The sequence below is a fragment of the Python bivittatus genome, unplaced genomic scaffold (assembly GCF_059951505.1).
Source record: "Python bivittatus isolate LINGU-HERP-01145 unplaced genomic scaffold, Pbiv_v1 ctg000980_np1212, whole genome shotgun sequence".
NCBI lineage: Eukaryota > Metazoa > Chordata > Lepidosauria > Squamata > Pythonidae > Python > Python bivittatus.
This window is the reverse complement of record NW_028277125.1, coordinates 23,364,980-23,391,905: the sequence shown is the minus strand read 5'-3', so window position 1 is coordinate 23,391,905 and position 26,926 is coordinate 23,364,980.

The window sequence follows — 26,926 nt, the reverse complement described above, 5'->3', positions numbered from 1 at the left end:
GGTTTTGTCAGGTCCTCATTTTAGTTGTCAAAGATTGACATACCAAAAGGTTGCCATTACCTTTGTTACCACCTGGCACTCAAACACTCACAGAGAAAGACTCAGCAATGTGCGTGAAGTATCACAAGCCAAGTAATACAGCAAACAGGAAATGAAGGAGGAGAAAGATCATTTAGAATGGAAGAAATTAGAACAGGAACATTCTGAATAGAAAACTGGGGAAAGTCGATAGGAAGTATATAATAGGCAGGTATTCCCTGTGGATAATGTTAATTATCCGCTGTCATAGAAATATTTTTACCTCGGTGTTCACTTTTTATCCCACCCCAAAAACCTTGTGTAAGGTTCCTCAGCAATCTTCCATGCAGAACCGGTACAATGCAACCCTCTACAGCCCTCTGACTGAACCACTGAAATGGAACAATTGCTGAAATTGGTGGTTTTCTATTATTTTTGGTCAAAAATGCATGAAACCGTCCTGCAGGCCCTAACACAGAATTGAGATAGATTGCAAAAGAGGGGGGGAAAGGTCTGCTGGATCAGGCCATAGGCCCACCTAGGGTAACATTTTGTGTCATGCAACAGGCAGCTTCTTGCATTTGGATCGTTCACAAGATTGGAAGGCCCCATCCAGTGTTGCCTCCAAGTAACCAGTCTGGAAAGCCTGCTGTCTAGGGATTAGGGGGCACAAAGCAACCCTCAATATTGGTGGCTTTGAGAACCTGATCCTCTGTCAACCTGTCCTCTTTCAAACCACTCAGATTGGCTCCTGTTACAACTGCCAGCAGCAAATTCCACAGTTTGAATGTGTGATGAGTAAAATGCATTTCCTTCCATCAGTCCTTGATTTCTCTGAATTTAGTTTCAGTGCATGTACACAAGTCATAACACTGTGAGAGTGATAGATAACTTTTTCTTATCTATGTCGTGTGTGGTTTTACATACTTTTATCGTATCTCCCCTCCTCTTGTACTCCTTTGTTCCAAACTGAGGAATCCTAATTACTGCAGTCTTTCCTCATATGGGAGCTGTTCAGCCCCTTCATCATTTTGGTTGCCTTTACTACATCTTTTGTAGCTCTATAATAGTTCTATAATATCCTTCTTAAAACAATCTTAAAACAAAGTAGAGTAGAGAAAAACCATAAATCTTCTCCCCCCCAAAAAAAAAACCTGAAAAGGGGTACCCTTGTCTTACTGCATCTGTGACATAGCCCTACTATCTGGATTTTGATTCAGTGCTGCTGTCATTCCAATGTCCTCTCACCATCAGAACGTTCCTGGTGTTGACCCAGATACAAGCTGAGGCTAAAGATAGTCTTGCAGCTTAAGCTGTTTCTCTCTTATCCTGCTCCTGTTTGTTTCCTAAACCAACTTCCGACCTTCCAATCCAGATTGCAGTAGGTTTGCAACAGCTCTAGACTGGTGCTCAGTCTGGACTATGACCACTGGAAGATCTGATTGGTCTTGCCCTGCTTCTTGCCCTTCCTATCCATGCAGGGTAGGCAAGCCTTGCTGGCCAGTTGTTGTGTGAATTGGTCTACCAGTGCTTGCCTTTCCTTTTAAGGATTATTCCCTTCTCACTAGTTTTTCTGACTTTCATTTGCTTTTCCAGATGTTTGCAACCATGGATGCCTTCAACATGCATGTCCTCCCCCCTTTATTTCCTTAACACTAATGAAGATCTTTTTCCCCCTTTCTTTTTTTCCCTCTAATGGTTCCTTCATAACTACAGTGTTATGAAAATAGGAGGCAGGAGTATTAAGTATGTTTGCTGCCTGGAGTTATATATTAAAAAGGCAGGATAAAAATATCACCATCATCAAAAGTTTTTCTTTCTTTCCTGGCTTCCTCTGTAGATCTATGGAAACTCTGTAAGAAACTTAAGGAAGAACTTAAAGTTCAGCTTCATAGAAACAAAGTAGCAATGTTCCTATATTGCAACTCAAAGGTGTTTAAAAAATAAATGAAGGGAAGGGAAGGGAAGGGAAGGGAAGGGAAGGGAAGGGAAGGGAAGGGAAGGGAAGGGAAGGGAAGGGAAGGGAAGCTTTGCTGTATTCTGGGAATCAAGGGGAACATGATTCCTCCAGCCTGGGCAGAAACTGAAAGAGTCCCCACTGGGAGATGGAAGGGTTGAATGGAGCATGAGCTTCTAGGATTAGTTCATTGACTTAATGGGCATCATTGGATCAAGTAGAATATATTTTTTTTAAAAAATAGCCACTGGAGGGAGAGGGTGTGCTATGCACTGCAGCCAATTGGAGCTGGGGCTGCTACTAGAATGGAACAAAGTGCTGGAGACCACATGCTCTGAAAGGCTTAAGACAGCTCAGGTCAGAAAATAGCAGTTTTGAATCAAAGCTGGAAAGCGCAGGTGTGGGGTGCATTTGCAATGTGCTGGGAGTGGGAAAGCCAAGCAGAAAATGTGGCTCTGCCCTAACTTGTGCTTCAAAGCATGCCAAAATCTGCCTTTCACCGGTTACTTTCTAACCTGGCTTCCCCCCTGCTTCCTCTTCTGCAAAAGCCCCATTATTGGGTGCATGAAAAACCAGGGAGGCTGCAGAGATGGTTAAATAGGGTAAGAATCCTGACTCCAGACATGAGGATTTTCAGAGGTATTCTTGCCTTTGGAAAGAAAAGCCTCCTAGTTATTTCCTTTCCAATGAATCGAAAGAGAATTGTGGAAAACATGCCAAAAACATTTTTAGCACGGTGCTACTCACCTTAACAATGGAATAGCCACATCTTTCTTCTTCAGATTAGACTTTCTGACTCCCAGTGGGGAAAAAAAGTAGGTTAAGAAAAGCTTTGGAAAGTTTAGATGCATGTATAATTTATGGGTCCTGACAGCAGATTTTGTGTGCACACATAGGTCGCCTGGATTTCTCTTCCTCACTATAGTGACATTTTGTGACTGCATTGCACAATGTATTTAACCTAGTTAACTCACTTTCAGCTTTGCAAATGCATTGAACAACTCAAATGAGTTGGGTTTGCACAACCTGCTCACTTGGCCAACTCCCCCCCACCCCCCATCAAGCTTAGCATGTTATGCAAATGCAGCTAGGCCTGATTAAACATGTAAACACAGTTTATTTCTATTTGAGAGGCAATCCCATGACCTCTGGAGTAGCATAGTAAGGTCCACAGAAGTTTTTGGTTTCTTCCCTCCAAAGCTGGAGGTGGGGAAACCCAATCAGATTGCCCTCTCCCTATTGCTGCCTGACAATTTTTTTGCTATCAGACCTTCTAACCATGTAAAAGCCCTATAAGGGATCATAGCAAACAGCATCATTTACTATGTGCTCACCCTTCTACCAGCTGCCTAAACACCTGCATAGGAATACATTCATTTAGAACAGCATGAGAACTAGACCATGCCTATACGTACATACGGATGGATGGAAGTGTGTGTATATACATTCATTTGTGTATTCACAGAGGGGAGAGTGGACTCCACTGAATAAAACTGTTTCCTGCTTCTGCTCTGTTACTAGCAGGAGATTTGGAAAGATTGGGTGGCTCCACCATTGGAACCGTCCACGTTTAAAGTAGGATTCCTCTCTACATTCCCATATAAATACATTTAGATTTACAATTAACAAGAGACAAAGAAGCTGTTGGTGTAACATTAACTCTGAACTTAAACCATTGCCAGTTAAGTGCACCAACATGAGGTCATCTATCTATGTTTTAGCCGCTTTGTCTAATTCTTAAAAAATCAGCAGATGAAGCAGAAACATCTGGATTTCCCACAAGATACAAGTGAGGCCTCCCATAATGAAATGACTCTTCCACTTTCCTAAAAAAGAATATGCTTCACATAGGTAATTGGTTAGACTAGGATTCTACCCCAGCTGCTGGTTTTCTACGTGCAGGGATGGGATATGAATCCATAACTACAGTGTGATGTAGTACATCTCAATATAGCCTTTCATGTAGTAAACATTCAATCTTCTTCTCATCACTTCTCATCACTAAAACTGATTGTTAGTTCTTTGGGCAGGACCTTATGCAATGATGGCGCTTCCTGGCTTCAGTGGACACTAAGTTGAAAAGCTCCCCTTAGGTAAATAGATTTCAGAGCTGTAGCTAGCCTTCCTTGCTTGGTGTGAGGCTAAGGTCAGGGTAACCCATGATTATAGTTTGTTTGTTTGTTTGTTTATTTATTTGATTAATTAATTTATATGGCCACCCAACCCACACACAGTGACTCCAGGAGGCTTATAAAAATCAGACCCCAAATAAATTAACTAGGATGCCAATTTGTGGGACAAGAATGAAGTTCAAAATGGGAATATGCATTAGATCCAGCCAAATTCCACACTAGCTCAGGTGGATTCAAACAGCTTCTGAATATGATGCAGGTAAGTTATAAGCCAAACTCTCTCAAAAATTCCAAAATTAATTTGGAAAGAACAGGAATAAGCATATTTTCCCCCCTTATGAGAAAAAACAAACTCCTTCTTTCTCCAAAGAAAATAAAAAGGAGAGAAGGGGGATTTCTGACTGCAAACTTCACAGGAACTCTTCAGTCTCAGTGTTTCAACAAAAGGAATGTTAAAGTGATGTATTGTAGAAGTGTTATCGACATTCAGCCCTATTATCTCCCAGGAGCAGGAAAATCTTTTTGGAAAATGTGTTGGTGGAATCTATGGAACTGCATAGGGTGCTTGCTTAGGAAGTGCTAGAAATACAACTTTTTGCCTCTCCCATTCTTTCTTTTCTCTTCCTCCATCATATGCCCTGCCCTAATTCTGGCCCCAGTTGAACAAAACTAATAATCAGTACAACATTCATATTAATATTAATAAAACTTTAATCTGTTTTTCATTATCATTGTTCCCTAGATGCTGAGCTTTTCCTCATAAAATTGAGTACCTTCCTCCCTCTATGATTAATACCATTTTTACATACTTGTCTCTTCTTCCTTCAAGAAAAAAAAAAATCCCACAGGAGAAAGTGTAACAGCATCTCATTTTCCACAAAACCACTGCATTTATTAGACGGTGCTGTTAAAGTGCTGTACTCAATATGCCAGCAAGTTTGGAAAACACAACAGTGGCCACGGGATTGGAAAAGGTCAGTTTACGTTCCAATTCCAAAGAAGGGCAATGCCAAAGAATGCTCAAACTATCGCACAATTGCACTCATTTCACATGCTAGCAAGGTTATGCTCAAAATCCTACAAGCTAGGCTTCAGCAGTACGTGAACTGAGAACTACCGGATGTACAAGCTGGGTTTCGAAGAGGCAGAGGAACTAGAGATCAAATTGCCAACATTCACTGGATCATGGAGAAAGCACAAGAGTTCCAGAAAAACATCTACTTCTGCTTCATTGACTATGCAAAAGCCTTAGATTGTGTGGATCACAACAAACTGTGGCAAATTCTGAAAGAGATGGGAGTACCAGACCATCTTACCTGTCTCCTGAGAAATCTATATGCGGGCCAAGAAGCAACAGTTAGAACCGGTCACGGAACAACCGATTGGTTCAAAATAGGGAAAGGAGTACGACAAGGCTGTATACTGTCACCCTGCTTATTTAACCTATATGCAGAGTACATCATGAGAAATGCCAGGCTGGAAGAATCACAAGCCAGAATTAAGATTGGAGGGAGAAACATCAACAACCTCAGGTATGCAGATGATACCACCCTAATGGCAGAAAGTGAAGAACTAAAGAGCCTCTTGATGAGGGTGAAAGAGGAGAGTGCGAAAGCTGGCTTGAAACTCAACATTAAAAAAACGAAGATCATGACATCTGGACCCATCAATTCCTGGCAAATAGAAGGGGTAGAAATGGAAGCAGTAACAGACTTCATTTATTTGGGCTCCAAGATCACTGCAGATGGAGACTTCAGCCATGAAATTAAGAGACGCTTGCTCCTTGGGAGGAAAGCTATGGCAAACCTAGATAGCATATTAAAAAGCAGAGACATCACCTTGCCAACAAAGATCCACATAGTCAAAGCTATGGTTTTTCCAGTAGTAATGTATGGCTGTGAGAGCTGGACCACAAAGAAGGCTGAGCACCAAAGAATTGATGCCTTTGAACTGTGATGCTGGAAAAGACTCTTAAGAGTCCCCTGGACTGCTAGGAGGTCAAACCAGTCAATCTTAAAGGAAATCAACCCTGATTGCTCATTGGAAGGATTGATAATGAAGCTCAAGCTCAGATACTTTGGTCACCTAATGTGAAGAGAGGACTCTTTGGAAAAGACCCTGATGCTGGGAAAGATTGAAGGCAAAAGGAGAAGAGGACGGCAGAGGATGAGATGGTTAGATAGCATCACTGAAGCAATGAGCAAACTGAGCAAACTCAGGGAGGCAGTGAAGGACAGGAAGGCCTCGTGCGATGTGGTTCATGGGGTCACAAAGAGTCAGACACGACTTAACGACTGAACAACAACAAATAGCTGGGGTCATACTGAGGCTCTATGGAATTTTCATAACCATTGTCCATGGATGGATGGAAGGCTAGACAGACAGACAAACAGACAGACAAATACATCCTTTCTTGGAGTCCTTCCAAATAGAGAAATCTGTTTTGCATGAAAACAGCCTGGAGAAAGTATTTATTTATATAGGCTTGATCCCCTCAGAAGATCCACAATTGCCTGTAGATTTCATCCAACTTTGCTAAGGATGAAAAGAGTTGTTGGCATTTTTTTTCAATAAATCAGCATTGTAAAGAATCCAGCATAAAATCCATACTTGTGTTTCTCTTAAACTTGATAAGTTTTTACTCTTTATACAGTATTGTTTTTTTTTCAAAATGTTATTTGTTGCTTACCAATGGTAAATCAGTAGGAAACGCAGAATTTCAGATTTCTGTACTGAGCTTTGGATTCGTGTCCTCTAAAACAGTCCAAGGTGAACCAAGCTCTTTTCCAAATCAAGGATCAAACAGCTTGTGCTTTATGGGTAAAGCAAAATGTCTTGGAGCTGGATGGAATATAAATGTAAGTAAATCAGTCAGTGTAACAGAAAACTGACAGAACAATTCTTGAGTAAATTCCATTGAGTTACTGGATTTTGCATTGTAGCTTTTGATGCATATTTTTGAAGAACTTTTTCAGTTAGTTCTCTTTCTTTTTAAGCCACTTTCTTTACTCACTCTCTTAATGGCTAATGCGGCAACTTTGTTCCACCATTTAAACAACAGTGTAAAAGTCCCTGAGCAAGCAGAGGTGCTCAGATCAGACCTGTGAATAAACTTGTGGTTATTGTAATCTTCAATAATTTTATACTACAATAGAGACCACAGGAATAAGCAAGCCAGTCAGAACTAGCTTGAAATATATGTATGTGTGTGTATGTGTGCATGTTAAAAGCAAATGTTGATAGTTTAACAGGGAAAGCATACCCTTGTGAAAGATTTGCAAAGTGGAAACATGAAGCAGTAATGGTAATCAGATACTGAAAACAGCACTAATGGAGAAATATAAAGATGATGCTGAGGGGATCCAGCAATTAACTGCTGTCTGTTTCTGAGTGTGTTTTAGCCTTGGTAATCAGAATCCTGTCTCTCTGTCAAAAAGGATTTTCCTTTCCAGCCATGCTCCAATAAATGACTTGAATTACTGAAGCTGATTGGTGGGGTGGGGATTCTCCATCATAAATTCTTGAAGTCTAAATACTCATTATCGAAAAGCTGCAATAATATAAAAATTACATTCAGTACTGAACTCAGCTTACAAATAAAATAAGGTAGCATTTGTTAAATGTTATTCTAAGAGCTATAAAGTACACTAATGTACTTTATAATATTCTAATACTATTAGAATAAAATGGTTTCTATGAACTCTTTCATGGAAAAAAAAAAAGCATTTACTATTGGAAGACACACAGACCATTCAAGGTTCTCCACCACTTTGGTAGATGATTGATTTTGCCAAGTGTTGTCAATGCAGTCCACCTGCTGGGTGGCCACACGTGTTCTGAAATATTAGGACAGCTGAAAGCAGCAACTCTTCTCGGTGCAGTCTGATGTGGGAGATATTTATAGGATGCTATAAGTTCTCTGTTGGCAGATATGGATGCCCAGTCATAGTGGTTCACTACAGCCATTCTATCTTTATCAGTGGTTTCACAACTGCCTCAGTAGTAGTGATACCACCAGCAGATCAGAGTGAGATCAGAGGCGGCTTCAGATTCACTAGATCCAAGACTTCCGGGTGTCTTAACACTTCCAAAGCAGAGAAAAGGTGTATGTCAGTCCTCTATATGCTGTTTTTCTTCTTGGTTAATGGATAGGGTAGGGATTAAAAAATGAGAAAAAAAGGCAAATGTTCAGGTTACCCTCACCAGCCACAGTATAAATCTGGGTAATTTTTTTCCCCTCTGCTGTGGACTCTTCCATGCTCCCCACAACAGAAGTGTTTAACATTGGGATGTAGGAATATTCCTTTCTCTCTACATTGCAGTTGTCTCCCTAAAAAAACCCTCTATATTCTATAGCCATGTACCAAACTTAGGTGTTTGTTCCCCTATACGCTGTCATGCAAACTGATGTCATTTTATTTTTAGGCAGATTAGATTTCCTACGAAAATGCCACATTTGACCTTTTAAGTGGATACTATCTTGTAGAGTGGCAATGAAGACCTTGGAAAAGATATTCAGATGCCAGGATGTGTCTATACCTACAAATATTAGAATCATGTGGACAATGGTTTTCCCTCTGACACTCTATGGTAATGAAAGTTGGGCTTTGAAGAAACAAAGCAATGTGATGCTTTTTAACTTTGGTGTTGGAGAAAACTCTTGAGAATACCCTAGAGAGTCAAGTAAACAAAGAAATGGGTCATAGAATAAATCAATCCAGAGTTCTTGCCGGGCTCACCAGGCTCCAACTAGCATATTTTGGACACATTATACAAAGACAGTGCTCCCTTGAAAAGTCCATAATGCTGGGTCAGATGGAAGGAAAGAGAAGAGAAGGATGACCAGTACCAAGATGGATGGACTCAGTTACAGCAGTGATGGGTCCACCCTTGGGAGATCTGAAGGACCATGTTGGGGACAGATTGTCAGCCCTTCAAGGTAGACCAGACTAGGAAATTAAAGAAATGCATGCTAACAATACCTTTATTATAAGGTTATAGTGACAGAATCTTGCAAGTCTGAATGTGCTCCCACTCCCTCCCTTTTATCTGACCTTTGTCTTGGTTGCAGCTCTTCCTCCTGTCCCTCAAGGTTATTCCTTCTGGCAATTACAGGGCCTCTCTATGTGGGTACTAGGAGTTGGCAAAGAAAATGTCTGCCATGGGAAAAACATGTCTATCAACAAAATCACTTTTGCAATGGGCTTCACCAGTCCCCAAACATCAATTTATTGGAAAGCAAACTGGCAAAGTTGTTGGGTGCTGCCCTTTCTCGCACCCTGACTCAGAGATTCCTGGCTCACCTTTGTGTGAGCAGGTAGACACATTCACAAAGTCCTTAACTGCAGTTATTTACCATTTCTATTTTTTAAGATTTTCTATGGGGCTTCTGTGGAATCCAAGGCCATTCCTCAAGTCTGGTTGATTCCAAAGGCTGTGGCTTTTCTTTGCTGTGTGTCAACTTCCTTCTTAATTTTCTTTAAAAGTGTAAAAAATAGAGTAGGTCAGGGAGCCTGATAAATTTGAAGGTTTTTGCAGGTGCCATAATAAGGATATCAGAGACAAGCTGGCTGGGTGACAGCCTTCTTGTGCATAGCGAGAAAGGAGATAGTCCCACACCTATCTGAACTTTGGTTCTGTCACCCTCCATTGAAATGAATGGAAATCACAACACCTTGTTGCACCAGGACAAATGTCTAAAGAACTAAGATGGTTAGCATGAGATCATAGTGTGTTTGTACCTGCTCAGTTTTGCTCTGCTTTTTCCAGATGTTGCCACCCAAAACATTCTACTATGAAAGGAGTTACTTTAAGATTAGATTTTGCAACCTTCAGTGAGGTGTCTCTAATCCTGCTTGGCTATTTTTCTGGTTAGAATACAGCTGGCCCTGCGTGCCATTGTGCTACTTTCCCACTCAGGCTCAAATATGTTACCTGAGCTGGTATTGTCTATAAATAACATTACATGGATTTGCTGTTCTCTTTCATAGTCTGAGGATTCCTTATCTAAGATTCCACCTTTCATCTTTTGCCATAGGAGAAACAGCAGGAACTTTTGTTTTATTAACAGCATTGTGGTTTTCTCTTCTTCCAGTTGAATTCTATGATGATTTCCCCTGTGTGTTGAATTTTACTACTGTGTTGAGGTAGTATGTATGTGTTGAGATGTTTTACTATCTCTCATATCCCTTTCTTCAACACTGCAACCCGATTTCTTCCACTCAGACCTCACTGGGAACCAGACCCAAGTCTGCTTCTTACCAAACCCAGAATCTGTCCAGTCCAAGAATACCTGATATCTACACAACTGGTAGTCACTCCTGGAATCAGTAATGGCTGGCCCATAGTTACATAGTCACACAGCAGAAATCCAAGGTTTAGTCCATGGTATCTCCAGATGCAGGCTTGGAAAAGTGCTCTGGCAATCAGTGCAGCCATTATTGACCAAAATGGATCAGAGGTCTCACTTGCTGTTAGGCAGCTTCTTCCTAATAAATATAATGACATAAATAGATGATTGCACAATTTGCACACCCAGATGCAAGGAATGTTAAAAAAAAAAAAAAGAATAAATTGAGATGCTCTAATGAAGAAACTGTCATTCATTGGCATCTATAAAAAGCCATATCAAAATGATGAGACATTCATTATGACTTCATCACATATAAAACATTTATATAATTCTGTAGTGCATCATGCTATGCAATACAGTTGTGTAAGTCACATCATTGGTATGATGCTATGATAATACAAGGGTCATCATTCTCGCCCCCCCTTTGTGGACGCTCATGGAATTATAGCAAAAAGCTTAAGACTTGATATTGCATGGCTAATGATTTTCCCATTCACCTAAGTTATAATTATTGAACAATTGTTGACTGTTAAGCAGCTCAAGTTGTATATTGGGAAGCAGCCACAACAGCCAGAATTAATCATTCTGCTTTCTTAAGTTTTCTAGTGGGTCTCTTTTCTGCCTATGAGCAGAAAGTATATAAATTTAAAAACAAATGTATGAATGAATAAAGATAAAAAAGAGTAGAAAGGAGGATGTTGTATGTGATGAATCATGGATATATTATCTCCTTGTGTTGCTCCATTGAGAATACTTGGGGGCATGTATTTGTCTAACCACATATTCCTGAGCTCAGAGTGTCACTAATACGTATTAGTAAGATCTTCAAGCTTCATTTCACCAATTCTGAGCCCAGAATTCCTAGGAGTTTCCCTTGAACCAGCCTCATTTTTTTAAAAGAGAGTTTATAAATTGTAATTTTCTCTAGGTTGTCTCCCAAAGATATATGCTTATTTCACTGCAGGAACCATTTATAATAAATCTGGGAAGTTCTACCTTTTCCCAGTGGATCTTCTGCACCAGGTAGGCCAAAATGCCAGTTCAGGTCATACATTTTCCTCTCAAGCACCAGGCAGAATGAATCAATGTCTGGCTCAGTAAATCATCCATGTGAGAATCTAGTTTCCTTGAAGAGCAGTATTTTTGGTTGTATCAGATTGTATTTGCTTACAGAATAATAGTTTTGTACAGGGTAATAACCACAGTGGCAATAAGACATATCCAGCAGAATACGGGGAAAAAAAAACCCTGACTGTAATACAAATAAGCATAGCTACCCCTCACTTACATTCTCCATTGCTTTAGGCAGTGCATGTTTCCATTCTAATATATCTACTTCTTCCTGATATCCAATAGGCATTCAGGAGTTAGCTTTGGGATAGGAAGAGAGCATTCAAGTTCAGTCCATTTTTTAATGCCATGCCAAGCAGAAAATGTTTTCCAACAGTATTATCCTCTCTCCTCCTCATTAGGTTTGTGATTCATGGAATACATTTCTAAAAGATGCTTAGTCCATATTTATATGAGAATGAATTCCAGTAATAAATACTATTAGCATTTCTAAGTAATAGTGGTAAAAGTAATAATAGCAATGCTGCTGGATAATACTTGGGATACACATGTGTGCACACATGTATGCATGCACACAAATTTAGTATTCATCTGCAGAACTGTCAAAAGGAGAAGATGAATTTAATGATTACATATTTGAAGACAAAGGATCCAGTCCTACAACCTTAGGATGGTATCCCTTTAAGAATGGAGATTACCTGTGTCAGACAGACAGAGAGGGAGAGGTTCTGCTGTTGAATGAATGAAATAATCTAGAGATGTGAAATGACATTGACAGGCAACCAACACACAATTTATGTTATTTTCTCACCATCTGAACTTCAAATCTCCTTGTTGGTCCTACCTGATGTCCAGGTTCTGAACTCAGAGATGAGGAAGGGTATCAAACATAACAGTAGCTGGAAGACCTTGTGATTTGGGAAAACATATACATTCTCCTTATTTCTTCTTCAAAATTAAAAGAGTTAAACTATGTACGCCAGCCTTCTTGAAGCTGATATGTTTGGAGTGTGGTTCCCATAATGCTTAACAATGCTGCTCAGTATCTGTATTAGATGAGAACTATAGAAAGGGCAGGAGACCAAAAGTATAATAAGGCTGTTATATATGCCAAATGGGAGCAATTTAACATGATAGTAAGATCGCTCCTTATTCAAAATGTTCCTGGGCTTATCGTTTGTATAGAACTGCAAAACAGTATTCTGTACATTCTCTATAGATCACCATAGAGTGATCTCTTAAGGATATTCCCAAATTAAAAATCAACTGTTCCATTTTGTATTCCAAATATTGGGACAATGGATGGCAGGATGTTCTTTGTCACTTCATAGAGGTGGAAGAATTATTTAGGCCAAGTTGTCTTAATGAAAAATTGTGTCGTTTCCTTAAAACATCAAGAGAACTATTGGCTTTTTAACATTCATTTTAGTTTGGGAACTACTTTCAAATACATAGAGGCCTTGGCTGTCCCCCATGATATAATATAGAGAAGTTATCCATGCCATACGCTTCACTATTTCTCTACCCATCCATCTTAATCTATGCAACTAAATGTTGTCTAAGTCAATTCTCAACCCCCAGAAATTTTAAATGTAGCAATTGAAATAGAAATAAAATACCATTAAACCAAAATCACCCAACAGCAAACAATAAAAGCAACAGCTCAAAGTAAAAGCAAAAATATTCTTGTTGTTGTTGTTGTTGTTAGCATATGAAAATAAATAAAATAATCTGCTACTGAAAAGATGATAAAGTTGATGCAACTTAGCATCTGAATCAGGATGCTACTTCTGAAAAGAACTTACTTTTGGTTGCTACTTGCCATACCAGAATTGACCAGAGACCTTCTGAATTGCAGAATGCCATGTATGCATCCCAGAACCCCTAGAATATATGTGCTCCTAATGACTTCTGATTGACTGGACTTAATTCAGCAGGGCTTTTCTTATGTGCTTATGACTTTAAAATATATCTATACAGTATCAACATAATCCAGATGATAGTGCTACACTGAGGGAGATTCGATCCTGTCACTTTAGAACATGTTTCCCTTGTTGTCAATGCGTAAAAGTGAGACAACACCAATTCCCATAACTGCCATTCTGCTGATTACAGCTTTCAATCCAAACGATAAATTCTAACACAGACACTCAGCAATAAGCCTCCAAGGGATATTCCCTATGACTACTTTTACTAATATCTCTCATAATATCCACATAGGATTTATCCTAGAATGTCTCTAAGTGCTCTTTTTTTTTTTTGAAACAAAACAAAACAAAATTTGTTTTTTGAAATATTTGTTAAGATAGTATTACATGGAAGTTTAAATAAGATTGCGTTTTACAGTAACTACTAGAAATTGACTCAAAGTGTTTGTGTTTAAACTTCTTAAAATAAAACTTGTGACATATTGATTCTGATAGCTTTCAAAACCACCTCTATACCTTACACACAATTGTACATATTACAAGCTCACCAGTGTCAGAAACCACATTCAGGAATTGCTACTACTGTTCTTAATACTTGATCACATATTGTTCTTAACCACCTTTAGTATCAAGTGATGAAGATCAAATTAAATGAAGAGTAAGTAGTCAGTTTGAGACCTCAGGGATTCTTGCAGTCCTGGAAACCTGGAATATAACTCCTGAAGTCTCTTGAAAACTTAATACCAAATTGGAATTTTTAATGCAGTAGAATGTGAAAGATTGTGAGGAACAGGTGGGAGAGGAAGACTTCAGTCTGTGTGAGAAAAGGCATCCCAGGTTGGATGTGGGAACCATGGAAAGGAGATGTTTCAAAGAGACTCTACTTTAATAAGCTTACTGCAATTCTGCCTGGAAATTTATTCTTACAGTTTTCAATATTATGTTTTTACCCCAGACTTGCATTAAAGATGCCTTTCCAAAATCTGCATGGTTCATGATTCTTTGGTTTGTCAGCTATTTGGAGCTTGAGACAGGAGATGAAAGCTTACTATATTGAATTTAACTAAATGTAAATGTATAAAATAAAATAAAAGTAAATCACTTTAAGGTTTATTCTTGAACTATCTTACTTTTTTTACTGTGGCCCCTGGAATATTAATAAAATCTTAGCAGTCTGAAAAAATGTGTATAACTTTGACTTCAGTAATATACAGTACATGCATAATATATGGTCAAACAGAAGATATAAAACAATATTTTACATAAAAATTACAGCATCAGCCATCCCTGTAGGATCTTTAAACATGAAAACATGAACAAAAATGATATGAAATGTTTATTTTAATTGCTGTATTTACCTATTAATGCATAGCCATTAAAATTACACCATTAAAATCAAGCAAAGAAGCCAATGCATGCCTTATCTAAGGTTTATCATAGAAGCTTTACTTTACTACTAATATAAGCTATGGTAATTCTAATGAACAAAGCTACTTGCAATTCTAATTATATTTGGAGTCACCTTGAAAAGTGGTGCTATTGTAGAATCTGTGGGACAAATATCAGATTTTGGTATTGTAGAACTAAAGTTGCTGCTTATTTAAATTTTTAAAAAAGCATGCAGAACCACATTACTTGAACAAAGAAGCTGACATTTGACCTGAGATAGCAATAAATGACAGGCATTTCAAATTATGGATGATGCAGCTGATAACTGATGAATTCTTCTGAAATAATGGTGGTTACTCTCTATATTGCATATGTTATTATTCTTTCTCAAACTTAAAAAGCATAATGTGCTTTCAAAAATATCGAAGTACAACCCTGAAAGAAAGGGACCTGGGACCTAGCTGATGGCAGAATATCTTCCATGGTTTAAGGAGATGGACATTTGGCTAGGACTTTGGGGAGCTGAGTGGCCTGTAAACAAATATAATAAATCCTTAACTGGTCTGGAGTTCATAATCTGGAAGGGTGTAGAGGCAGGAGACTGAATGAATGAGTTATTGATTCAATGAGTTGAATTGATTGTGAATCCCATCACAATCAATTCAACTCTAGGCAGCTAGCACAGAATGGAACTCAGGTCTCTCCGTCACTGGATAAGAAGATGTAGCAAGTTGAAACAAGGCTGGCTGAAACAAGTCAGGGATGAAAAAGAGCCCTCATTTTGCAATATAATGAATTATTCAGACTGCCAGGCTAGCCTAAAATGAATTGTTTGAGGGGGTCTGGTGCTGCTTCACTGACTTTAATTTGTGAAATCAGATGATAGGATTCAGGGCAATCCTGCAACCAAGAGGGTGCTCTTGGCATGTACAGCCAAGTCTTACTGCAGCATGAATCATTGAGCAATGAAAGGGAATCACACCAATAGTTAAGTCTTCCAGAGCTGTTTAAAAGGTGCAACCTGGATCACCAGATCAAGGTGCAGACATAATTAGCTGTTCACAAGGAAGTTAGTGTAGGATTTGCCTTCATAGTAAGCTCTTTCAAATTCATTTTAATATTAATATATTATAGTTCCATTGCTTTGGGACCTGTTTCCAACTACTTAATCCACTGGATACCATCTGTTATAAATACACAGAAAGTAACATGCGACCGACTTTATGGAGTGCAGTCCTTTCCCCAGGTATCAAAGGCCAAGTGATAATTGCAAATATAGAAAGGGTACCCTTATCTGATCTAAGGGAAGAACTTGTCCTGAGTTATCTTTGGTTAGAGGACATAGTAGACTGGCTAGGAAAGTTAGTGTGATATAGTGGGCAGAAGATTAGAATGAAAATGGTCTTTATCCTCATTTGGCAAAAACAATCCCATTTCACCATATCTCAGGAATGTTAGGAGAAAATACTCCAGCTATTGCATGTATTGTTCCTTGGGCAGAGATTTTTTTATAAGAATATATATGGTGAAGTGCAAATACAGAAAACATGCTTATAAATAATAGTGTTGTACAAGATGAAAAAAGTAAACAAGAAGACCTGTTCGTGGGTGATGTCAAGATACCTGCTCCCTCTTTCAGTTCTTTATTTTTAAACCAAACTTGGATTAGGCAACTCTTTAAATCAAGATTTCCTTTCAACAGAGGATTGTCCTCAGAAAAGTGGGATTTATGGCCACTTTAGTATATCTGGATTAAGCTGCTAAAAGTACAATATATGCTCCTCCCAAATAATGTACTATAGTAGTCAAAGGATATCTGTATTTACCATATTGTGTGATAGTTTGCATAGTAAGGCTGCATTCAAACGAGTGCTTTATCTGTGCTTAAGCCTGTATTGTTTCTACATTTATGTGGGAGCAAGCACCAATGAACTTAGTGGACATACTTGTCAGCAGACATACATAAGACTGCATTTGTATTTCTAGAGATTCACAGCCTCTTTTATGAGAATTCATTTTGCTATCCTACCCTTAGAACAGAGAAGAGCAAACAGTAACACTTTCCCTGAGTTGTGTTAAAATACAGATAATGTTTAGCTCAGATTACTTGTTTTGGAATGCAAGCTCTTTATCCTGAACAGAAGATGAACATTTAAAAAATGCATATTTCATTCCCATTTAAATTATTTACTCCCCTTCTGAAAGAAAAAGAAAAAAAAAACTGTTATCCTTTTAGAAGTTCTGAACAGGCTATGCTGGCTCCAAGTTATAATTCAGTAACATCCAGCAGGCCACAGGTTTTTATGCTTGTCCTACATTATTGTTTATCTAGTAGGTGCTTACATGATACGCTAAGTCCAATGTCCGGTTAGCTAACCAGCCTGAAGAATTACAACTATTGTCCTGGAAAAAGCTGTGCACTTCTGCTACACATCTAGCACGTGGACACCATTGCATACTCTCCTCCAATGAAATTTAGTATTTGGGCAAAGAGCTTCAAAAAAAAAAAAAAAAAAGAATTGAGCAGAGAAGAAACCATGCCCTTTCACTCAATTACATGGTTGCAATCCAAAGAGACCCCTCCCTTGTCAGATCTATGCCTAATTGCTAATTGGTTTTCCTCCAGAGACACATCTAGTTTTCTCATCACTGTAAATTCAGTCTTACAAGGAGAGGCTGAGGAAAATAGTATGCTGAGCAGACAGAAAAGACACCTGGAAGACTATGATCACACTTTTAATGAACCTCAAAAAATGTCACCCAAAAGACATTTCTGAGAGACATCAGTTCTCTATTATCCCAGAGTGCAATGAGGATCTTAAGTTACAGGAATGCAGATTCCAGTTGGATGTTAGGAATAAGAGGAGTTCTACAATTAAGCCAATGCCTGAGGAAAAGTACAGAATCCTCTTCACTGGATGTTTCAGTGAAACTGGATGAAGATATTCTAATTTGGATTCCTGCACAAAACAGGATTGATCTCTGTAACTTAAAAGGCCCCAAGTCTGTTTAAGACACTGGTACATGTCAATACAAAAAAAGTCTGTTGCATAAACTCAATGAAAAAATTCATCTGATATAAACGTTCTGGATTATATTTACTATTTTTTTCCTGCATCAGTCAGGGATCCCAATAATGCACAATACTTCAAAATTGCTACTGTAGTATCAACCTGGCTAGGGATATGCTTTTTCTATTGACTATTCAAGTTCCTGCTAAGGAAATCCTGGTTTAGTTAATAACTGAACCTTCTAAGTGGGAAGGGGCAAAAAAAAGCAATCAAGAACAAAGGGCCATTGGGAGGAAGTAGCTGAGTTCACACTGGAAAACATGCAGGCCATGTTTTAAGTTGCATGCCACTTGATGTAGGCTTCCCTGCTCTCATTAGTGTCAAGGCGAGGTAAATGCTACTCTCAAAAAAGAAAATACAAATTGATCCACTTGTTAGTCTTTCTGCATCCTTAATTATGTAAATGAAGAGCAATGATGCAAGTATTGTTATTGTGATCTACGGAGGCTTAAAGAGTCCTCTTCAATTTTCCTTCTTTCTTCAAAAGCCAAGACAAACTTAACTGCTCAATATGCAGTTTGCACACAGCACGTGTATTAGTCAATTGGGCAAGACAATGCTCTCATTAAGGTTTATTGATAAATATTTTTGGAACAACTGCACCCCGCCTCCTGCTGTTAATGTTTGAACTCGGCATTGAGTTAACTGGAGCAGCTAGGAGGACATTCTCACTATGGAACTCTCTCCCATCTGATGAGCTTCAGCTAGCTAACAGCCTGAATGATTTCAGGTCAAGCTGGCCACAGCAGCCAATTCTCAGTCTTTTGCTTGTTGCTATGCAATCACTTGTACTGTAACCAATTACTGGTCAGAGAAGGGAGAGGAGCTTCTGGTGGGTATGACGTGGTACTGTCAGCCCACTCTGTTTACATTAGCAGCACCCAACCGAGCATTAAATCAAAACATTTGTATTAATGAGAAAAATGCAACAGGTCTGAGGATACTTCACACTTATGAATACAATCAGCCTCCTCTGGATGCTGTGCCCTTGTCCAGAATTTGACCTCATGTGAAGACCATGCAGCTTGAGCTACAAAATATGTCCCTGTTAAGAAATTTCATTTTCTGTGCTGGAAATTGAGCCCAAAGGTATTCTGTTCTCCCTTCCATTGTTTTTGGGGTTGGTTTTTTTTTTGGTTTCACTGATATATACAAAGAGGGAGGGAAAAAAAGATGTACTATACTGCAATTTAATATTGGCTGAAGTGAATGGATCATAACAACAGAAGGAGAGTAATTCATTCTGTAGTGTTCCCATTGGCCTAACACACACACACACACACACACACACACACACACAGGCCCACACATTTTTTCCATGATCTGTTTCCAACAAGAAAAGAAATGTATAGCCTCCCGTCTAAAACTGAAGCAACATCTAATACATTTTTTACAACTTGCCAAAATATTGAAAGGTTGCCGTTTGAACACTGTATCAAAATCCACTAATTAAAATGTTACACACCATCATATCATATTCATATATAATATGAAATTGACTCCACTCCTTTACATGTCATGCATGCAAGAAGCAATACCATCTGATGTAACAATTACAGCTGTTTCTGGATCGGGAGGCCTTGCTTTCAGTCGCACATGCTTTGGTCAGCTCCCGACTGGACTACTGCAATGTACTCTACATGAAAATCACTTTGGAAGCTACAGGTGGTCCAGAACGTGACAGTTGTAGTATAATTAATTTCATCCATATGACACCACTACTTGGAGAGCTACACTGATTGTCGCTTGGCTTCTGGATACAATTTCAGTCAGTGATTATCCCTATTACAGCCCTACATGGCTCAGAACCTGGGTACTTCAGAAACTGCGTACTCTCCATGGTTGCTGTCTGTCAAATAAGATCTAGAAGACCCACAGAAGCAAGTCTTCTCCACTGCTGCTTCTCTGAAAAAGCATATCCCCAGAGGACAGAATGGGCTGATGCTGCTAGGATCCCAAAAGCCAGTAATAGTTAAACACCTTCTGAGAGTTCCATGAGACATGGAAATAAGGCAAAAAAAACAGCTCCTCTTTCTCAGAGAAGAAAACTTCTGGAAATGGCAAGGAGGTTTGGGCACAGCATTCATCTTACTCTACTTGAGCAAGAGAATCTATAAACCAGGCATACAAAAGACCCCTGCTTCTAGTTCTTATCTCAGCAGTAAGCAAGAACATTTGGCCACTAAAAATATTTGCTGTCAAACTCTAAGGAGAGAATGATCTTTTTTCCTTTTTGCTTAATATTTCTCTGTCTCCATGCATATAAATAAATTATTGTGTTCAGTTTAGAGACTTGAAGAAGAAAGGTCAAGAAGAGTTTGAATATATTTATGCAGGCAATTTTATACTTTCCTAAAATAGCTACAATTGAAAACGAAGCAATTCAGCTTCTTCACCATCTCTCTGCATTCAACCTATAACTCTTCTCCAGCTTTATATGGGCCATCCATGCTGGTTACAGTTAATACCCCAATCATTAATTTGCTTTTCTTCGGCTTCACCATTTCACTCCCTATAAAAAGAAATATCTGTGCCTTTACAAAAATAATTTCTTGGTTATATTTAGCTGCTGTTTCAGAAATAACAAGTATCAAGGATACTATGAGGTAGAATTTTAAATGAATATTTTGATCGCACCAAGATACCACTGCTACAGGTATCCGCAGCGGGCAACAGAGGCAAATGACAAAAAATATGGATTGTGATATTCCAACACAGGGCACATGACCAAGATACTTGCATCCAGTGTTGAGACCCAAGTACAAAAGGCAGTGATTTTGCATGGTGATTTTGCACTGCATCTCATTTTTGCACTAGCACAGTTTATACCAAATACATATGATGACTGTTCATTCATTAGAATGCAAATATAACATCTCAAAATCTGTACAACATCTCCTGTATTCCATAGGTTGGAACCATGGGCAAATACACACAAGCATCATTCAATACTGCATATTTAGGCTTTGGATAATTCAAACCAGGGATTACTAGGATCCTTAGTTTTGCACATGTTAAATTTGTATTGTTTTGGAACAATGTTTGTTCCTGCCAAGTTGTCTAGTCACAAAGCCCCACAGGCATTGTTATACTTTGTAAAAGGCTGAAACAATCTATTTCCTTCCTCATCTGGTGCCAGTGTAGTGTAGTGGTTAGAATGATAGACTAGGAATGAGATGTCTCAGGCTTAAGTCCCCACTTGAATGTCAAGTTCATTTGGGCCTGCTCTTATTTGTTTGTTTGACCAAAATATTTACCAGTTTACCAAAACAAAAAACAAAAAACCCCCCCCCACACACAAAATACAATTTCAATAAAAACATTTGCAACAAAATCAAAGAAAATGCAAAAGAAAAACACCATATAAAGCAGGCAGCAACAATGTCAATCAAAATCTAAAACAAATGGAGCATTTGCTAAGACCGGATGAACTGTATTTCAAATTTATTGGACTTCCCAAAGAATGTATTCAAAAGGATGAACCTCAGATTTTTTTCATTGGACATGTAAAAAATTGGAGGGTTCATTGACTCATATGATATGGTCTTGCGAACTATTGGTATTCTTTTTCAAATAGTATTTCATGGGAAAATCCTTAATTGTTAAAGAAGTTAATGTGCTGCTGAATTATTCCCCCCCCCCCCGAATTCTGATTGTCTATGAGGAATTGTGGTTGTATGGGCATGAGAGTTGGTGAAAAGAATTATACTGAGAAATTGGAAAAGCAATATTATTGCAGACATTAAGGATTGGCTTTTGGAAACATGTAATTTATCCATTCTGGAAAAGGCAATATTTCCTTTTTTTTAAATAATAATTTCTATTAAAATTTTAAAATACAAAGATAAAGAACTAATACAAACTAAGAAAAATATAAAAAGTGCAGAGAAAAAGAAAAAAATATGGTACTGTGCAAAAGTTTTAAGGCAGGTGTGAAAAAATGCTGTAAAGTAAGAATGCTTTCAAAAATATATATTGTAATTGTTTATGTTTATCAATTTACAAAATGCAAAGTGGGGGCGAGCAGAAAAAAAACCCAAATCAAATCAATATTTGGTGTGACCACCCTTTGCCTTCAAAACAGCATCAATTCTTCTAGGTACACTTGCACACAGTTTTCGAAGGAACTCGGCAGCTAGGTTGTTCCAAACATCTTGGAGAACTAACCACAGATCTCCTGTGGATGTAGGCTGCCTCAAATCCTTCTGTCTCTTCATATAATCCCAGACAGACTCAATGATGTTGAGATCAGGGCTCTGTGTGGGCAAAACCATCACTTCCAGGACTCCTTGTTCTTCTTTACGCTGAAGATAGTTCTTAATGACATTGGCGGTATGTTTGGGGTCGTTGTCCTGCAGCAGAATAAATTTGGAGCCAATCACACGCCTCCCTGATGGAATGGTATGATGGAAAAGTATCTGCCTGCATTTCTCAGCATTGAGGACACCATTGATCCTGACCAAATCTCCAACACCATTTGCAGAAGTACAGCCCCAAACTTGCAAGGAACCTCCACCATGCTTCACTGTTGCCTGCAGACGCTCATTATTGTACCACTCTCAAGCCCTTCAGTGAATAAACTGCCTCCTGCTACAGCCAAATATTTCAAATTTTGACTCATCAGTCCAGAGCACCTGCTGCCATTTTTCTGCACCCCAGTTCCTATGTTTTTGTGCATAGTTGAGTTGCTTAGCCTTGTTTCCATGTCGGAGGTATGGCTTTTTGGCCGCAATTCTTCCATGAAGACCACTTCTGGCCAGACTTCTCCAGACAGTAGATGGGTGTACCTGGGCCCCGCTGGTTTCCGCCAGTTCTGTGCTGATGGCACTGCTGGACATCTAATGTCGAAGGGAAGTAAGCGTGATGTGTCTCCCATCTGCTGCATTAAGTTTTCTTGGCCGACCACTGTGTTTACAGTCCTCAACGTTGCCTGTTTCTTTGTGCTTCTTCAAAAGAGCTTGAACAGCATATCTTGAAACCCTAGTCTGCTTTGAAATTTTTGCCTGGGAGAGACCTTGCTGATGCAGTATCAAGTACCTTGTGTCTTGTTGCTGTGCTCAGTCTTGCCATGGTGTATGACCTGTGACATGAAACTGTCTTCCACAACTTCACCTTAGTAGCAGAGTTTGGCTGTTCCTCGCTCAGTTTTAAGCCTCCTACACAGCTGTTTCTGTTTCAGTTAATGACTGTGTTTTAACCTACTGTACATATGAAATTGATGATCATTAGCACCTGCTTGGTATAATTGGTTAATCATACACCTGATTCTAATCCTACAAGATCCCTGACTTTGTGCAAGTGTACAAAGTATGCAAGTGTAAGAATTGATGCTGTTTTGAAGGCAATTTTTTCACACCTGCCTAAAACTTTTGCACAGTACTGTATATAAAGAAAAAAGACATATAAAGAAATGACTTCCACTTTCATCAAGACAAGTACTGTACAAACTTTTTCAGTAACTTATCACCTTCTTTAACATTTCAACAAATGATCTTTTCTTCCCATATCTCATCTCTTATCTATAAGCAAATTATAAAGCCTTGTCATTCAGTCCTATTCAGCAAAAGTCCATTAAGAGTTACCAGAAATAACAACATATACATTTTAACGTTAATCAAATAAATCAGCTTTGTATTCCTTTACTTTTAACACAGTAACTTATCATTTTCTCTAAAAATATAACAAAAACATCTCTTCTTCCCTATCTTTTCTATAAATAAATCTTTAAAACCTCGTCATTCTGACCTAGCCAAGAAAAATCCATTAAGAGCTATCAGAAACAACAACATATTAAGAATCTTGATCTTCAATCCCTTCAAATAGTGTCCCACAAGGAAATATTTTAAAACTAATCAAAGAATGAAACAATATATTCTTCTTTGGCATAGATTTTATGATCTCTTACAATAATACAGTGCTATTATTAGGTAATTTATTTTTATCCATTTCTATTTGATAATAATACTGTATTATAAGGCATCTTTTGTGAACCAGTAACATCTGTTTAACATAAATGTTAGATGTATAGTATTGCAATTTCTTAAGTTCTGTTAGGGTCTTCAAAAGTTGTTTAGGGGGCATCTTTTTCTTTTATTGTTTAGTTTCATTTTAACTTATTTTTATAATTTTTAAAAATAATTTTAATTTAATTTTGTTTATTATTTTAATATTTAGTATTATTAATTTTTAATATTGTATGGTTCCTTTATATTGGTTATCGTTTGTATTCTGGTGTTCTGCATATTTCTGTAATCTTCTAAAAAAAACCAATAAAGATTTAAAAAATAAAAATTACTAAATGTTGCTGCCCATCACAGGAAAGTTTCATTTTCTATAGCCTGTCAATCATTATGACAAGCATTGTATTAGTATATAGATATTAGACTTCTGATAAACATTGCTTAGACCTGTTTTATTCATTCCCAATTACAAATAGCACCATTACAAAGAATATTGTATACAAAACAAGATTAGCATTACAATGGAAACAGTTAAGACTTTGTAGCCTAACATTGTTCTTGACAGGAAAAGAAGTCAAAATCATGAATCTTAAAAAGCTTGTTTAACTTGCAAGATATTGAAATGCTGTTATTTGATGTTATAAAATATATTTTAAGTGTGTAATATAAAAGTATATACTCCTTTGATAATGCTATTAGCACAATAGATGGAAAAAGATTGTATTGAAGGACTTAAGACTTTCTGAAAAAGAAAGTGATGCAAGAGATGGCACCTGGCAGCTGACTGCTAACCAGCTTCCTCCAAAGGCTTACTCTTACTGGATTTTCTCAGCCCCAATAAATTAACAAGCTAACAATATATTATTATTGTTGTTGTTGTTGTTGTTGTTGTTGTTATTCTGGAGAGTATGAGTTCCAAGAAGGGTAACTCACATATACAAGGGACTGATTTCAATTTGTGAGTGAGAATTCTAGGGAATGAAGATAGCAACAGGTGTTTAGCAGCACTCAAGCAGCATATTTATCCCATTATTACCGATCCCCCTCTGCAGGCAAAATAAGCTTTTCTATTAACAAGGATGCTGGAACTAATAATTGTACAGGTGGTCCAACAAGTGACCATTCGAACTTACGATGGCACTGAATGAGAGGGACTTATGACTGGACCTCGAAGTTCCAGCCATTGTGGCACCCCCACATTCACACAATCCGGGGACTCGGCAACCAGCCTGGATTTCTGACCATCGCAATGATTTGCAACCTTCCCTGCTGGCTTCCTACAAGCAAAATCAACGGGAAGCTGTCAGGGAGTTGGAAGTTGTGGTCACATCCTTACTTAATGAACCACGGTGATTTGATTAATGACAGTAGTTAGGGACTGCTGGAACTGCTGTCACTAAGCAGCACAGTCACGTAACGTTGTCCTTTACAACCTCATCATTTAGCAATGGAAGTTCCAGTCCCAATTATCATTATTAAGTGAGGACTACCTGTAATCACTTCTCCAAAAATAAAATAGGTTCTGCTGGGGAACTGGACTGGCCATCACTATCTTGGTCATCTTGACTGCTTTCCTGCCATCTTCCCTTTTGTAAGGGATGAGGCATAGGAACAAGTATTTGCAAGCCTTTGCAAACGTTTAACACAGTGTGTTAAGACCCAGTCCTCAATGGATCTCCTAACATCTGTTTTAGTTTCTGACAGGTTCAATGCTCCACGCATGTCCAATAAGATAAAAATAATCATGTTGCAGAGCAAAGTGTCAGATTCTAACCATATTTTTATTTCCAAGAATGCATCTAAATTTTTTAAAAATGGTGGTTTGCTACACCTCAGTGCTTGTTTGAAAGTATCTCCTTTTTCATTGTCTTTCAGGAAAAACAAGAACAAAACAACAGGGGGGAAGAAAAAAGCAAAGGAGAGTATCTCAACAGTATATTTTGCAATAAATGAATAACTGGATATGCTCTTTATGGTAGCCACATGTTCTCAAAATGTTCCTACCGTCCCCCAAAGATTTGGGACCCTTGTAGGATGCCATTGATGATTCAGTCTTTCTTTATTGAAGGAATCACAGCTGGCTCACTTCATAAGTACACGGAGGCAGGACTAGCCAATGTGTAACTTAGTGAGTACTTGCAGAAGCCAACCCCTTTCAGCTGAATATTAGTCTACATGTTACACAGAAACATAACTACTAGGAAGGAAGGAGAAGAATGAGGTAACTTTAAGCAAATAAGTAGCAATTGTGTCCTACCTACATTTGCTTATATCAAATTGCCTGCTTCCCATTTTTACCTCTTCCATTGCCTGGTGCAGAATAGGTTTAGCCTTACAAACCCAGATCTGAAATTCTGTGGAGGAAATTCATGTAGGGGCAAACTGGAGCAGAAAAACATGGCTGCATGGAGAAGGGAGAAATACATACCCTCCAATTTTCTGTGTTCAACGTGATTTCCCCCCCCCCCCCTTAAAGTGGCTGGCCCTTTCTTTGTGCCCGTTTGTAGTTAGCTACTCAGCCTGCTTTCAGTGAGAAATTCCAGGAACAGTTTACTCATTTTTTTTTTAAATGCTCAGCTGTCATTGTGCAGTTTTTAAGCTCTTGCCCTGTTTTCACAAAGCCTTAAGTTCCTTATTGCCATCTGTTATACCCATTGTAACAGGGGCTGACATAAAGGAAAGGTCAACATTTCGACAGGAGAGAGAGGATGTGCGACAAATTGTTACAGAGCTTTGAGAGAATGACAGCATGATTCTTGTGACTCTTTCTTAAACATCTTGCACGTACTTTGAACATGCTTTTTTTTTTCAGCCTTCCTACTTCACCTCCTCCTCACAATCTTACACACATCTACTTAGAAGTAAATCCCAAGAATTCAGTAGAGGTTACATATATTACATGCATACATACATTTGCTTGGGATGAAGGGGAAGTTTCTTCTTTTTATTTTTTGAGGGGGGGATTTTTCTTTTCTTTCCTCTGCACATTCTTATTTTTTAATGTAAGTCTGCATTACATTTTTGTAATAGTTTTATCTGTTCTATGTG